Genomic DNA, 13,496 nt, shown 5'->3' with positions numbered 1-13,496 from the left:
AAGGTTCTGAAGAACCTAGGGGCAGGACAGGAATAAAGACGCAGATGTAGAGAATGGACTTGAGGACATGGGGAGGGGGGAGGGTAAGCTGGGACGAAGTGAGAGAGTGGCATGGACATATATACACTACCAAACGTAAAATAGATAGCTAGTGGAAAGCAGCCGCATAGCACAGGGAGATCAGCTCGGTGCTTTGTGACCACCTAAAGGGGTGGGATAGGGTGCGTGGGAGGGAGATGCAAGTGGGAGGGGATATGGGAATATATGTATATGTATAGCTGATTCACTTTGTTATAAAGCAGATACTAACACACCATTGTAAAGTAATTATACTCCACTAAAGACGTTAAAAAAAGGGGGGGGAGGTAACAGGTATGAAAATTTCATGAAAATAAGAGAAAATCTAAGAAGTTATGCCCCTTTCTTAAGGGATGGGACTTATTTTCTGTGGTCCCTAGAGGTGGAACTCAAACAAGAGGGCTCCAAGGGGATCTATTTTAATTCAAAATGAAGAAGAAATCTTTCACGCTCCCAGTGGTCCTGAGATGGAATGAATTTAGGGGCAGTATTCTGAGATTCCTGCCCTGAGATGTAACTGAGCATAGCCTGAACATGTCTTTTAAGGTCTCTTTTGGTCCTCGAGAAACTGTAACCCTTGAATGGGAAGTGAGGTAGGTATGGGATCATGGAAAGTAGAGAGATAACTCCACTTTCTCACCCAGCCCTCTCACCTCCATCCAAGCCACAACTGCAGAAAGAAACCTGGGTAGTTAGAATTCTGCCTCCATCTTGGAAAACCAAAATCCTGCTGATAAAGGAGAAGAACTTGCGTCCTTGCCGGGCAATTCATCCCATCTCCCAACTCACCAAACAACAACATAATCAAAGAAAAATCTGTAATTACATCAGTAGCCCTTCTCACAATCAATAAAATATTAGAGTTGAGGAAATGTCGTATTTTCTGTGCTCTTGTGCCAGTTCTCAGAAAAAGATAGAGCACCAGTGTCCCATTCATCCCAGAGCCTAGTTCCACCTGATCATGAAGAAGAAGGAAGGTCCCTACCCATTCCCACCTCCCTGGAGTACTTTGCACCCATTCCCTCAGGAAACCCAGTCCCGGAGGGGAGGCATGGGGGAACTCCTTTCCCAAAATGAGACACAGCTCTTGACTTCAGGGATGGCTCAGGTCTCTGCCTTCCTCTTGTCAGGGCCCAGCCTTGATATTCATGTGGGGAGGGGTCAGACAAGTGGCACAGATTAATGAAAGGGTGGACAGCCCAAGCAGGATCAGGACCTATTACAGGTTCTAGGGAACAGAGGGCCCTTGGGTACAGAGGGGTTCCAAGAGAGGGTGCAGGATGTGGGGTGGAGCAGACAACGCATCCTTCCTGTAATGGACTTGAAGTCACAGATTTGTAAATTTCAGTCCTACACATGGCATCCCCCACTATCACCAACTTTAAGGGAATTTCCATCTCCTCTTTGCCCCTCGGCTCACCCTCCACCCCTGCCCAGTCTCCAGGATGGGTGGGAAGGGAACCTTGGAAATTCCCTTTTCAGGAACATGGGGGTGACCCAGAGAGCAGGGGCTGGTGGAGACAAAGGGAATACTGAAAACTGAGAAGGACCCCTTGGCTTCCTGCCTCCACTTTCATCCTCAGCCAGGGCATCCTCTGAAAGGAGGAAGGATTCACCAGACCCACTGGCAGGTGCTGAATTTTCCCAAGGCCTCATGCCCACACTCCTCCAATCCCCCATCCTCCAGCCCATCCCACTGGGGAGTCAGAAGGCCCAGCCGACAGCTGGGTTGTGCAATCAGCAGCCCAGATGTGGCTGGGACTCTGGCTTGCGGCAGCTGCCTCTGTCATCACCCAGGGCCTATGGCCTTTATTTCACCCTTGAGCTGTATTCTAGCAACATTCCTGTCCCTATCCCAGACAGGCCCCACCCTGGCCACCATCCTCCTCCAGCAACTCCAGCGAACACTTAACAGCTGAGAATCATAGGCCCATCTCAGCCATACAATACTTACTATGTTGTCCCACCAATGGGGAGGACCTTACCCTCCCTGGGCCTCAATAGATGTGTGCTAATGCTTGAGCCCTAAGTTCTCTCCTGAGTTTCTTCATCATTTCTGATGCCCTTGAGTTTAGTGATGCATTTATTGGCTCCCCACAGGGAGCCACATCCCATTCAGCAGCTACCATGACCACTGTTTTCATGAAGCCTTGGCTGTGGTCAATTTTCAGGCAATGCCATTGATCTTTGGCTTCAGAATTGGCAGTCAATCAGACTTACAATAATCTCAGCCTACTCTCTGCTTCACACAGGACTGCCTGGCTCAGAGGAGATGCACTGTAGTTATTTGCTGAATGGAAAAATGAAATAAAGATTCAGAGAGATATCTACCTGAGGTCACACAACAAACTAATAGCTGACATAGGGTGAAAGCCCAGGTGTCGGGCCTTGGAATCAGATTCCTTTCCCCTGCACCATACTCTCTGAATTCATAATTGTGATGGTGGTGATGGTGGAGAGACTGATGGTGATAAAGGTGGTGGTAGATGGCAGTGATTGTGGTGATCGTGGTGGTGATGGTGGCGATGATGGTTATAGTGGTGGTTGCAATGATGGTAGTATTGATGCCAGTGTTGGTGGTACTGGTGGTGAGAGTGGTGGTGATGAAGGTGGTGGCAATGATGGCAGTGACTGTGGTGATAGTGGTGGTGATGGTGGAGATGTGTTAATGGTGGTGGTGATGGTGTTGGTTGCCATGAGGGCAGTACTGAAGAAAGTAATGGTGGTGATGGTGGAGATGATGTGGTTAAGGTGGTGATAGTGGTGATGATGGCAGTAAAGGTGATGATGTGGTAATGATGACAGTGGTTATAGTAGTGATGATGGCGCTGAGGGTGGAAATGGTGGTGATGATGGTGGTAATGATGGTGAAAATGCCTTGATGTGATAATAAAGATGAATTCCCCTTCTCTCAAAGGATTCTCTTTAGGAATGCATAGCACATTCCAATAATTTCAGCTCTGATCTTCAACTTTGGAATGATTCAGGATCTGAGCCCTTACTCTAATCTTTCTTCGGCAGCAGAAATTAAGCCTCCTGAGGCAGCCATGAAAATCTGCTGCTCAGAATTGCTGCTTTGATGAGCATATGGAAAGACAGCTCCAGCGGCTGCCCTCCTGGACCCACCACAGTGTTTCTGTACTTCCCAGGGCTACTCCAGGCAATGACAGAGCACAGCAGGGCTACTAATGCTGGCCCATACCTGGAGATGCAGGACTCTTCAGCCATGTGAATTTGATTCAGGGGCTCCCCATCCTCCCCATGGCTGACTTTCTTGGAACTGTACTGCAGTCTCAGACTCTTTCTCCCCAGCCCTCCTTCCTTCCTTCCCTCCTTCACAGGGGGCAGACATGCACTGCCCTCTGAAGGCTCCCCTCGCCCCCCTTACTTCGTCTCCTTTATCCTGGGAAGGTGTTCCTCTTTTATCTGTCACAGGTGTTTCCCCTGGTAAATCTCTTTTGTGTCTTTTCATGTCTTTTTCTATGCTTTTCAGAAGACCCAGGGGAACAGACCTGAGTGATCAAGCTGGGTAATACCATTCTGGTGAAAATAAAATATTTTTAAATAGATAAAACATTTTTTTAAATGAGATGGATTTTCTTCTCTGACTTTCAAACTGCCTCTGAGAACAATTCCAGGCTGGGATGTGTTGAATGCTTTGAGAAATAAAGTAAAGTTTGCCTTCAGAGGATTAAATCCTTGCTAAGGACTTAAAATAGACTGGAAGAAGGGAGGAAGGTGAAGCAACCACAGAGCAAAGAATTTGAGACAGGAATAACCTTGATATGTTCCGGGAATGACTAGGATGGAGGAGAGGAGTCAAAGAAGAGGTGAAGCTGAAGTTGAAAGGAGGAAGAAATGAGGGAAAGACGTGGAAGCCAAAGAGAGGACATGGGATTTGATGACACAAAAAAAGAGGTGACACATAGGACTCTCGGTCAGGTGAGAAGTGCATTACAAACTGGCTGGGCAAGGAGGGCTCGCAGGGAAGAGACCAGCTGGAGGCGGCTGGGGTCATCCAGCCAAGCAGTGATGAACGTGGGATTGAAATGGTGAATGCAGCATCAACACAAGAGATGGGCTGAGCAAGAGTGAATCCGTCTTGTCATCTCACTGGATGTGACCCCTGAAGAGGAGGTGAGGCAGTGAGCCTCGGGCTTCCAGTCTGGCAAGTAGACTTGTGGTACCTCTGACAGAAACAAGATGGTTGAAAGGAGTTATGTTCTGGAGGGAAGATTATGAATTGGTTTTGGTCATGATTTTCCAGTAGTTATGTCCACCAGGGACTTGGAAATGTGGGCTTAAAGCTTAGAAACGAGGCTTTGGACCGGGATGTGGGCTTAGAAGGTGAAGAATCAAAGGACCTGTCCTCCAAGGGTGATCGAGGGTGTGTGACAGATGCTGTGAGGGAAAAAGCAGACCTTGGGAACTACCCACAGTGGTGGAGGGAAGGACGGAATGGAGCACGATAGAGAGGGAGTGAGATGGAAGTAGGAAGAGAGAAAGGCAGAGGGTCCCCTATAACCAGGGGAGTCCTGGAGGCTGGATCATCCAGCCTGAGGGGTTCCCATGTTGGCCCTGAAGGGAAGTGGGGACGGGCATCTGGGGGTTTCTCATAACCTCAGAGAAGCCAGAACAGAGGGGTGACATTCTGGCAGCGCTCGGGATGGCTGTCCCTGCCACGGGGGTGGCCTCCCACTGGCTGTTTCTGTGGTCCAGTGGACACGTCGCTTTCCTGGGGTCAGCGCTGGGGCGGCAGCAGCCTCCTTGTGAGATGGTGGTGCTGGCATCTGCTTCCCTGGAACAGGAGCTAGGAAAACAGATGACCTCAGGCTGAAAGCTCTTAGAAGCATTGCTCAGAAGAGGACGGAAAGGACAAGGCTAAAAATACACACAGACCCAAATTCCCTACCTCTCCAGATAAATTCCAGGTAGAGTGTCCTACAAACATGTCTGACGCAGGCCCCTGCAATCGGCTGTTCCCTCACCAGCCTTTTTCATCATGCTTGTCTCTGGCCTGTGCACCCGCCCTCCACCTAGGCTGGCTCCTCTCTATCTCCGGGGCAGGATGGATTCATTCCTACCTCCCGCCTGTGCATACGTACCCTCTTCCACCTGAGGCACCTTCTTTATCCACTGGGTTTATCCCCACCTGTCCAGGACTCATCTCACAGACCCCCCCTCGCACCTCCTCCTCCCAGGAGCCTCCCAGGCCACCCATGCCGGGACTGACCTTCCCACTTCTGAGTCCCCTAAACCAAGAACCTGAACCATACATACCGACCATCAGATGGTCTGTCTTTCCCTCAGCTTCTGAAGGTTACATGGATCTCTTACAGCCATAATAGTATCTTCTTAATGGAGGTGGGAACAAGAAGGGACTCCTAATGTTTTCCTTTTCTTCTACCTTCAAAAGCATTCAGTCTAAAATTAGGCACATGTAGGTACTTAATAAATGTTAATGATCAATTGAATAAATAGAATAGCTTAGTTCATTTGAATATACTCAGCTTATTAGCAATAGAAAAGGGGGTAAAGAATGTGGAGGGTGTGGAGGATAATGGGGAAGGACGGGGAGCCTTACCACAGTGTGTGTGTGTGCACATGTGCGCCTGCCCTTGTGCATGATATGTGTGAAAGACTCTGTACTAAACCAAAGGAAAGAACTAGCATATTTGGGATTCCTGAGTAATTTCTGGGGTTTTTAAGACAGACCTTGATACTCTGAAGAGACAATGCCCCCATCTTTTGTTCTAGAACTGCCTAGATCTTGCCCTGAACCTCCTCACTTTGGCTGAAGATCAGGGAGCCCTCCTGGTGGGACCCCGGAGCAGAGGATTTGGATGGTTCGCTGCCTTGATCACTCTAATTTCTGTTCTTCAGGGGAGGGGGATGGGACACACAGAGTCCAGGTCATGTCTAGTGGCCGACCATTTCTTTACAACTAACTGTTCCTTTGCTTTTCTCTCAGTACCCTCTCCTTCCCACTGCCTCTATCCAAATGCTTCATTCCTAATCTGGGAGCCTCTAAGCTACAGAAGCCCTGAGCCCAACATAAGATCTGACCCTCAGTAGGTAGCCCAAAGTTGCAGCAGGATGGAAGGGAGGGAAGGAGGGAAGTTGGGAGAGGAAAATTTGTTTTCAGATCTAAAACGTCTGGCAGGAGGATAGTAAAGGGGAAAGAAAGGATCAAAATATGTAGACTTCCTGCAGCATCATTCGGTGTCAGTGCAGCACACACAGTACACAATCAGCACACTGGCTCACAGAGACATTGCCTGATCTCCGTTTTAACAAAGTGACTATCGAATAGCCAAAATAGTCAACATTAAAGCTTTTGATATGCTGGGGAAGGGCTCAAGATTCTGACCCCCCCATAATTCAGCTTGACTCATGGGGGGACCCCCACTCCATCCCTCTCCAATCTAAGGAACATCAGGGGAGAATCTTGGACCTTCTCCTCATCTCCCTCCCATCTGCCCCTGGCTAGCCGAGTTGGCCATCTGGTCAGAGCCGACACTTCCCTGGCAGGTTTCACGGTGGATGGGCTGACTCAGGTGCCACCTTCTTGTTTCTTTCACTTCCTGGGACTCAGCCTTCCCAGGCCGGCCAGGCCAGCCTCCTGTCTCCTCTCACTTCCTGTGCTGTGACATGGCTCCTAGAGAAGAAGGCAGCCACATCCTCACAGCTTCTCTGTGGCCGGGTGGACCAGCCTACAGCCGAGTCAGAGGGGGCTGGGGGCAGGAAGCTCCCCTTGGACTTCCAGACAGAGCTTCCTGTCCACCCAGCTCATCAGAGCAGCTCTGCTTTGGGGAGATGCTGGGCACTTGTCCAGAGATTAGGGAGCTGCTACTTTGTTTCCCCTTTGGATCTTATCCTTAGGTTCAAGACTCCCTTGGCAGGAAAGCTGGAAGGCAGGGAGGTGAGCGGTAGAATTCAGACCCCAGACCTCCCTGGGAACCCCTAACAAGGAGGCAGAAGAGCGATAACTCAGCAAAGATGCTAACAATGCGTCCTCAAGGTCGCATTTCCATCAGGTTCGGCTCCCGAGGCAGATAGGGTGAAGAGCACAGATAGGAGACTTGAGATTTTGGCTCTGCCCTGAAGGAATCCTTCCTCCTCCACGGCCCAGTCTCATCATGTGCAGAATGAGATGATGTGTCTAGAAGACCCCGGAGGACCTCACATCCTCTCATGTTAAGCAACTTCAGGATCGGAATTCAGTTTGACGTCTTCAGCTCTGTGTGCAGGACAGAAGCTGAAGGAACTTAATGGTGGAGCAGTGGAGTTAGGAGAGACACTCACATGTGTGAACCAACTGGAGACAAATGCTTGGCAGAGTTTGATTGAATGCCTGAGTGAGTGGATCAGACCGGCAGTGCCGGCTTGTGGGCTGGAAATCTTGCAAGGGAGCTGTACATCCATATGCCCTACAAGTATCTACCGAAGGCTGAATAAATAATACAACTTGCACGTATATGTGTGACTATTTTTCAAATCATCAATGTTGCTGTCACGAATGAAACACAGATTCACTCGACAGTGGTCCTGCATGCAGACTGCCTTTGGGTTCCTAGGTAGTTTCTCAAACAGCAGACCTTATAAAGACAACTGCAGTTAACAGTGAAATAAAACGATATCTGTGCTCTTCTTTAAAATACTCAAGGGAAAAAAGGCAGGGGGTAGATGAAACTAGAAGGAGAGAATGTTAATAATTATTGAAGCTGGATGATGAGTACATGGGGGGCTATTATACTGTTGTCTTTACTTTTGTATGTTCAAACTTTTCCATAATAAAATGTTTTTTGAAAAGTATAAGTGCTCTTATGTGGTCATTCATGGAATCTTTTGACATTTAAAAAGGGATTTTTTTGTGGAAAGCTGTTCACAATACATTGTTGGATGAAAAAAAAAGCAGTTATGAAGTTATGAAGTCATACCATATGTAAGTATGACTTCAATTCTTTTTCTTTAAAAAAGTGAGTGCGAGTATGCATGTGTGTGTGTGTGTGTGTGTGTGTGTGTGTGTGTCTAGAAAAAGGGCTTACTTTTCTAGATGGAGATGTGAATGGTAGTTACCTCTAAGTAGAGGGAATAAGGCCATTTTTATTTTCTTTATTCTGTTTATCTGTATTTCCAATGAATCTGTTTCCCTTTTGCTATCCACCCAAAATATTATATTTTAAAACATTATAATAAGTATTATTAGAGTCAAAGAGGCTGGTGTGTGTGTGTGTGTGTGTGTGTGTGTGTGTGTGTCTAGAAAAAGGGCTTACTTTTCTAGATGGAGATGTGAATGGTAGTTACCTCTAAGTAGAGGGAATAAGGCCATTTTTATTTTCTTTATTCTGTTTATCTGTATTTCCAATGAATCTGTTTCCCTTTTGCTATCCACCCAAAATATTATATTTTAAAACATTATAATAAGTATTATTAGAGTCAAAGAGGCTGGGAGGCATTCATTTGGACCCTCCAGTGTGGTCAGAATGCAGGCTTCAGGGAGATGTGGCCGGAGGACCAGGCCTTGGGAAGCTGTCATGGTGGACCACCTAGCACTGGGTCTTAAGGACGGGCAGGGTTTAGACATCCTGAGGCGGGTGGGAGGGCGATCCAGGCAACACAAAAACAAGTACATCCTGTCTTGAGACAGTGGCCTTCTCAGGGCAGGGGTGAGCCCGGGGGCGAGGGGACCAGGGGGCTGTGGAGCAGGGATGGAGGGGCTGGGTGGGGTATGGCCTTTAAGGGCCATGGGGTTCTGGGAAAAGAGGAGCCTGAATGTCTGGCTAAAAATTGTCCCGGGTATGTGAGTGAGTGTGCACGCGCGTATTAACTGTGGCATTCAGAACAAGGGATAATTGGAAAAACATGACTGACGCTGAGCCACACGCATTCGGGGACATGTGGCTCCGGTTCTGGGATTGTTTGTCATTCCTTATTTCAGGAAAGCAGGAAGACAAAAGATGTAGCTTCGAACGCAACGAAGACTCAGATGTCACCGAGGAATCAATATGGGGCCAGGACCACCATCTACCAGCAGCCGCCTTTTGGGGCTGCCACCCACCCCACGACCAGCCTCATGCCTGGGCTGTCCATATGCACTGTGCCAGTTGCCAGACAGGACCCAGGGCCCTCCAAGATCTGAGCTTTCGCACGCTGGGAGAGGGAACTCTGGCACCTTCCCAAGGGTTTGCCGGAAGGGAGCTGGAGGGGCAGCAGGATGGAAAGGAAGAGGCTACATTACAGGCAAACTGGAGACAATCCGGGAAACTCCCAGAAACCCCAGCACAAACTGTGGAGCAAGCCCGGGTGATCCACAGAGGCCTACATGACCTCATGAAGGCACAGAGGACACTGGCTTCCAAAAGCCAGGGAAGTCGATGGCCTGCTTCTCTGCACTGCTGTGTCCTTACCGGCAACTGAAGCGGACGCATCAGGATTGGGGTAGGGGCTCAGATCAGACCTCTCGGGGACCTGGAGAGTGAGGAAGACTTAAACAGCATCCAAACGCTAGGCTGGGCAGGTGGGCTCCTGCTGGGATGACCTGCGTTCAAACCCCTTTGAGTAATGTGATGGAGAACGGGCTTGCTAACTGCTAGCATCCAGCTTCTCTGAGTTCCTTCACTCACTGGGACCCAGGAGAGTTTGACTCCTCACCTAGTGCATAAAATCTTGGCATTTTAAGACTGGATGTGACATTATCAAAACTTGTTCTGACCTTAGAGAGAACACGGTGCCTGGCTCTGAGTAGTGGCTCAACAAACGTGAGGTCCATTTACTGTCCCCATCCCAGCCCTGAGTCCCAAGGAGGCCTGGGTGACAGCCTCATCAGGAACGCAATAGCTTCCTCCTTGCTCTTCCAGCCAAGTCCTTTCCCCCTTCAATCAGCTGAAAATAAGGTTGAAGTTTTTCAAAATGTTTACTAGGAAACTAAGGAACAAACAAAGCAAAATGGAATGAAAGTGATGGAGGTTGAGGAACTATTACAGAATTCCAGAATTTAACAACAGTCTTGCATCAAAGAACGCAACCTAAATCTCCCAGGATTTTTTTTTTTTTTTGTAGAAGTGTTTCTTATTTCTTATTCTTATTTTATTGTTCTAATTCTCTTTCTCATTATTTTTGCTAATATTTTTGAGCATTTGCCATGTGTCAAGCACTCTGCAATGTGATCAGGAGCCATTTTATCATACTCAAGCAATGTGCGCATATATCATTTTATCAGGCTCAGAGGGGTTAAATAATTTGCCCACATTCGCTCCTCTGTGGCAGGAATGAGAGCTGAAACCAGTCTCTCTGACCCCCATACCTGTGTTTTCATCACCTTCTTCCCTGCCTCTCCTTGGCCATGTGTCTACATCCCTCCTTGTAGTACAAGGCATCTAAGGGGAGTGGGGGTAGGGTGGGCAGCCAGAAGGCACATGTAAACCTTGGAATCCACTTCTGGCCCAGGCCTACTTTGTTCAAATGCTCCCAACACTGACTATGAAACAGTTTGCAACTTCAAGAAGACAAGTAAATGGGACTGCCTTGTATTTCCTTAACTTCTATTTCTTATGGACTCAGGTACACAAAGTTACAATAATACCCAACTTACCTCTTGGCACATTATCATCATTGGTTCCTATGTGGCTCTACAGTATTTTTTATTTATGTATTTTTGTTTATTTCTAAGAAACTGAACACCCACAGAGCACCACCCAACATTACAGATAATGAACAACTCCCTGTGTTCCCCTCCCTTCCTGTCCCCTGACCCCAGCACTTCAGAGTAACTATGCTGAATATCATGTGTACCATTCTCTTGTTTTTAAAAATGTAGTTTTATCAGACATATATGTATGTTTAAATATAAAAGTTTTAAAATTTTACTTGTTTTCAAACTTGGGGGATTATAGCTGAGCACCAGAACTTTCCAAGGTTTCTTTTTTTCACTCAGAATTATGCTACCGAGATTCATCCGTGTCGTAGTGGTCCCTTTCTCTTTTTTCTCTTTGATCCTGTCAATAAAAACAGATAAGTAAATAACTGCCAAGATTTTTGATCACCTTTGCATTTGATATATCTTGCATTGTCGACTGAGTTGAGTTCCCTTCTTAAAGGACACTTCAAAGAGTGTCTTCAATGTGGGTTTTTCATGGCTGGTCATCCAAGTCCATGTATCACTAAGAATATTTTTATTATGCACTGTCACTCAAATGACAATTTGGTTAGATATATAATTTATGTATATAAATAACTGTGGTAAGAATGCACACGTGAGATCTACCTTCTTAACAAAATTCTAAGTATACACTACACTATTGCTAACTATAAGCACAATGTTGTACAGAAAATCTCTAGCACTTACTAATCTTGCATAGCTGAAATAGATAAGTTGAGATTATATCAAACTAAAAAGGTTTTTCACAGCAAAGGAAATGATCAACAGGGTGAAAAGACAATCTATGGAACAGGAGAAAAAACTTGCAAATTGTATATCTCAAAAGGGGTAATACCCAAAATATAAAAGGAGCTAAGCAGCAAAAAATAAATAACCCAATTTAAAAATGGGCAAAGGGGCTTCCCTGGTGGTGCAGTGGTTAAGAATCTGCCTGCCAATGTAGGGGACATGGGTTCGAGCCCTGATCCGGGAAGATCCCACATGCCGCAGAGCAACTAAGGCCATGTGCCACAACTACTGAGCCTGCGCTCTAGAGCCCTCAAGCCACAACTACTGAGCCCACGTGCCACAACTACTGAAGTCTGAGCACCTAGAACCCATGCTCCGCAACTAGAGAAGCCACGACAACGAGAAGCTCGCGCACTGCAATGAAGAGTAGCCCCGGCTCACCGCAACTAGAGACAGCCCGCGCACAGCAACGAAGACTCAACACAGCCATAAATAAAAAATAAATTTATAAAAAAATAAAAATGGGCAAAAAACTTTAATAGACATTTCTCTAAAGACATACAAGGCCAACAGATATGTGAAAAGAGGCTCAACATCACTAATCATCAGGGAAATGCAAATCAAAATCACAATGAGATATCACTTCAAACATTTTAGGATGGCCATTATTTTAAAAAAAAAAAGAGTGTTGATGAGGTTATGGAGAAATCAGAACACTTGAACACTGTTGGTGGGATTGTAAATGGTACAGCCACTATAGAAGATAGTATAGCGGTTCCTCAAAAAATTAAAAAATAGAATTACCATATGAACCAGGAGTTCCAAAAGAACTGATCCAAAAGAACTGAAATTAGGATCTTGAAGAAATATTTGCACTCCTATGTTATTGCAGCGTCATTCAAAAGAGCCAAGATGTGGAAACAACCTAAATGCCCCATTAGTGGATGAATGGATAAAGAAGATGTGATATATACATGCAATGGAATATTATTTACCCATAAAAGATGGAAATCCCGCCATAGGTGACAACATGGATGAACCTTGAGGTCATTATGCTAAGTGAAATAAACCAGTCACAGAAGGAAAAATACTGCATGATTCCACTTACATAAAAACAGAAAGGAGAATTGTAGGTGCCAGGGGTTGGGAGAAGGGGGAAAGGGGGAGTTGCTGTTCAATAGTTATAAAGTTTCAGTTATGCGAGATAAGCAAGTTCTATAAATCTGCTGTACAACATTGCCCTGTGTTATTTTTAAATAATATTCCCTGACCCCGTCTACAAAGCTAAAATATACCCAATGCAGAATGCTCGAAAAGCGCACAAAAGCACAGAGCAAAAGCCATCTGCAATCATACCACCCTGAAATTTCTCCTGTTAATAGTTCAATGTGTATAGATCCTGCCAAAACCTTCAAGAAGGTTGTAATGATGTACATGTCAACTAGGTGCTTGAGACTCCTATTTCCTGAGACCCAATACTAATGATGGATAATATTGATCTTAAAAAGGTTTGCCAAACTGATGGTTGAGAAAAAATGTAACTCCTTGTTGGTTTAATTTGTAGCCCCAGAGCTGCAAGATGGTAGGGCATCACTTCATACGTTCATTAGCTATTGGCACTTCTGTGAGATGCTCATTCTTACTCTTTGCCCAGTTTGCTTTTGATTTGTTTCTTGTTGATTTGTAGAATTTCTTTGTATATTATTAATATTAACCCTTGTTATATGTGCTTCAAACATTTTCTCCTCTAAATTAGAGGGAATGTGATTTTCATTTAACTGTCTTTGAAAATACAGATGTTTAAAATTTTCATGTAGGGGCTTCCCTGGTGGCTCAGTGGTTGAGAATCTGCCTGCCGATGCAGGGGACGCGGGTTCGTGCCCCGGCCCGGGAAGATCCCACATGCCGCGGAGCGGCTGGGCCCGTGAGCCATGGCCGCCGAGCCTGCGCGTCCGGAGCCTGTGCTCTGCAACGGGAGAGGTCACAACAGTGAGAGGCCCGCGTACAGCAAAAAAAAAAAAAAATGTCT

At 46.3% G+C, this 13,496-nt stretch overlaps 1 long non-coding RNA gene across 2 annotated transcripts in view; it reads right to left on the bottom strand.

The window, feature by feature from the left end:
- LOC114487340 (uncharacterized) overlaps positions 1-13,496 on the bottom strand; it is a 78,192-nt gene that overhangs the window by 25,740 nt on the left and 38,956 nt on the right. For both annotated transcript variants that reach the window (XR_003682360.2, XR_003682366.2), the window contains one exon: positions 10,948-11,075. This is a non-coding gene — a long non-coding RNA (uncharacterized lncRNA). The remainder of the gene's footprint in view (positions 1-10,947; positions 11,076-13,496) is intronic.

The sequence above is a fragment of the Physeter macrocephalus genome, chromosome 12, assembly GCF_002837175.3.
Source record: "Physeter macrocephalus isolate SW-GA chromosome 12, ASM283717v5, whole genome shotgun sequence".
Lineage (NCBI taxonomy): Eukaryota > Metazoa > Chordata > Mammalia > Artiodactyla > Physeteridae > Physeter > Physeter macrocephalus.
Note: the sequence above shows the minus strand (reverse complement) of the source record. Positions and strands in the feature narration are given on the sequence as shown.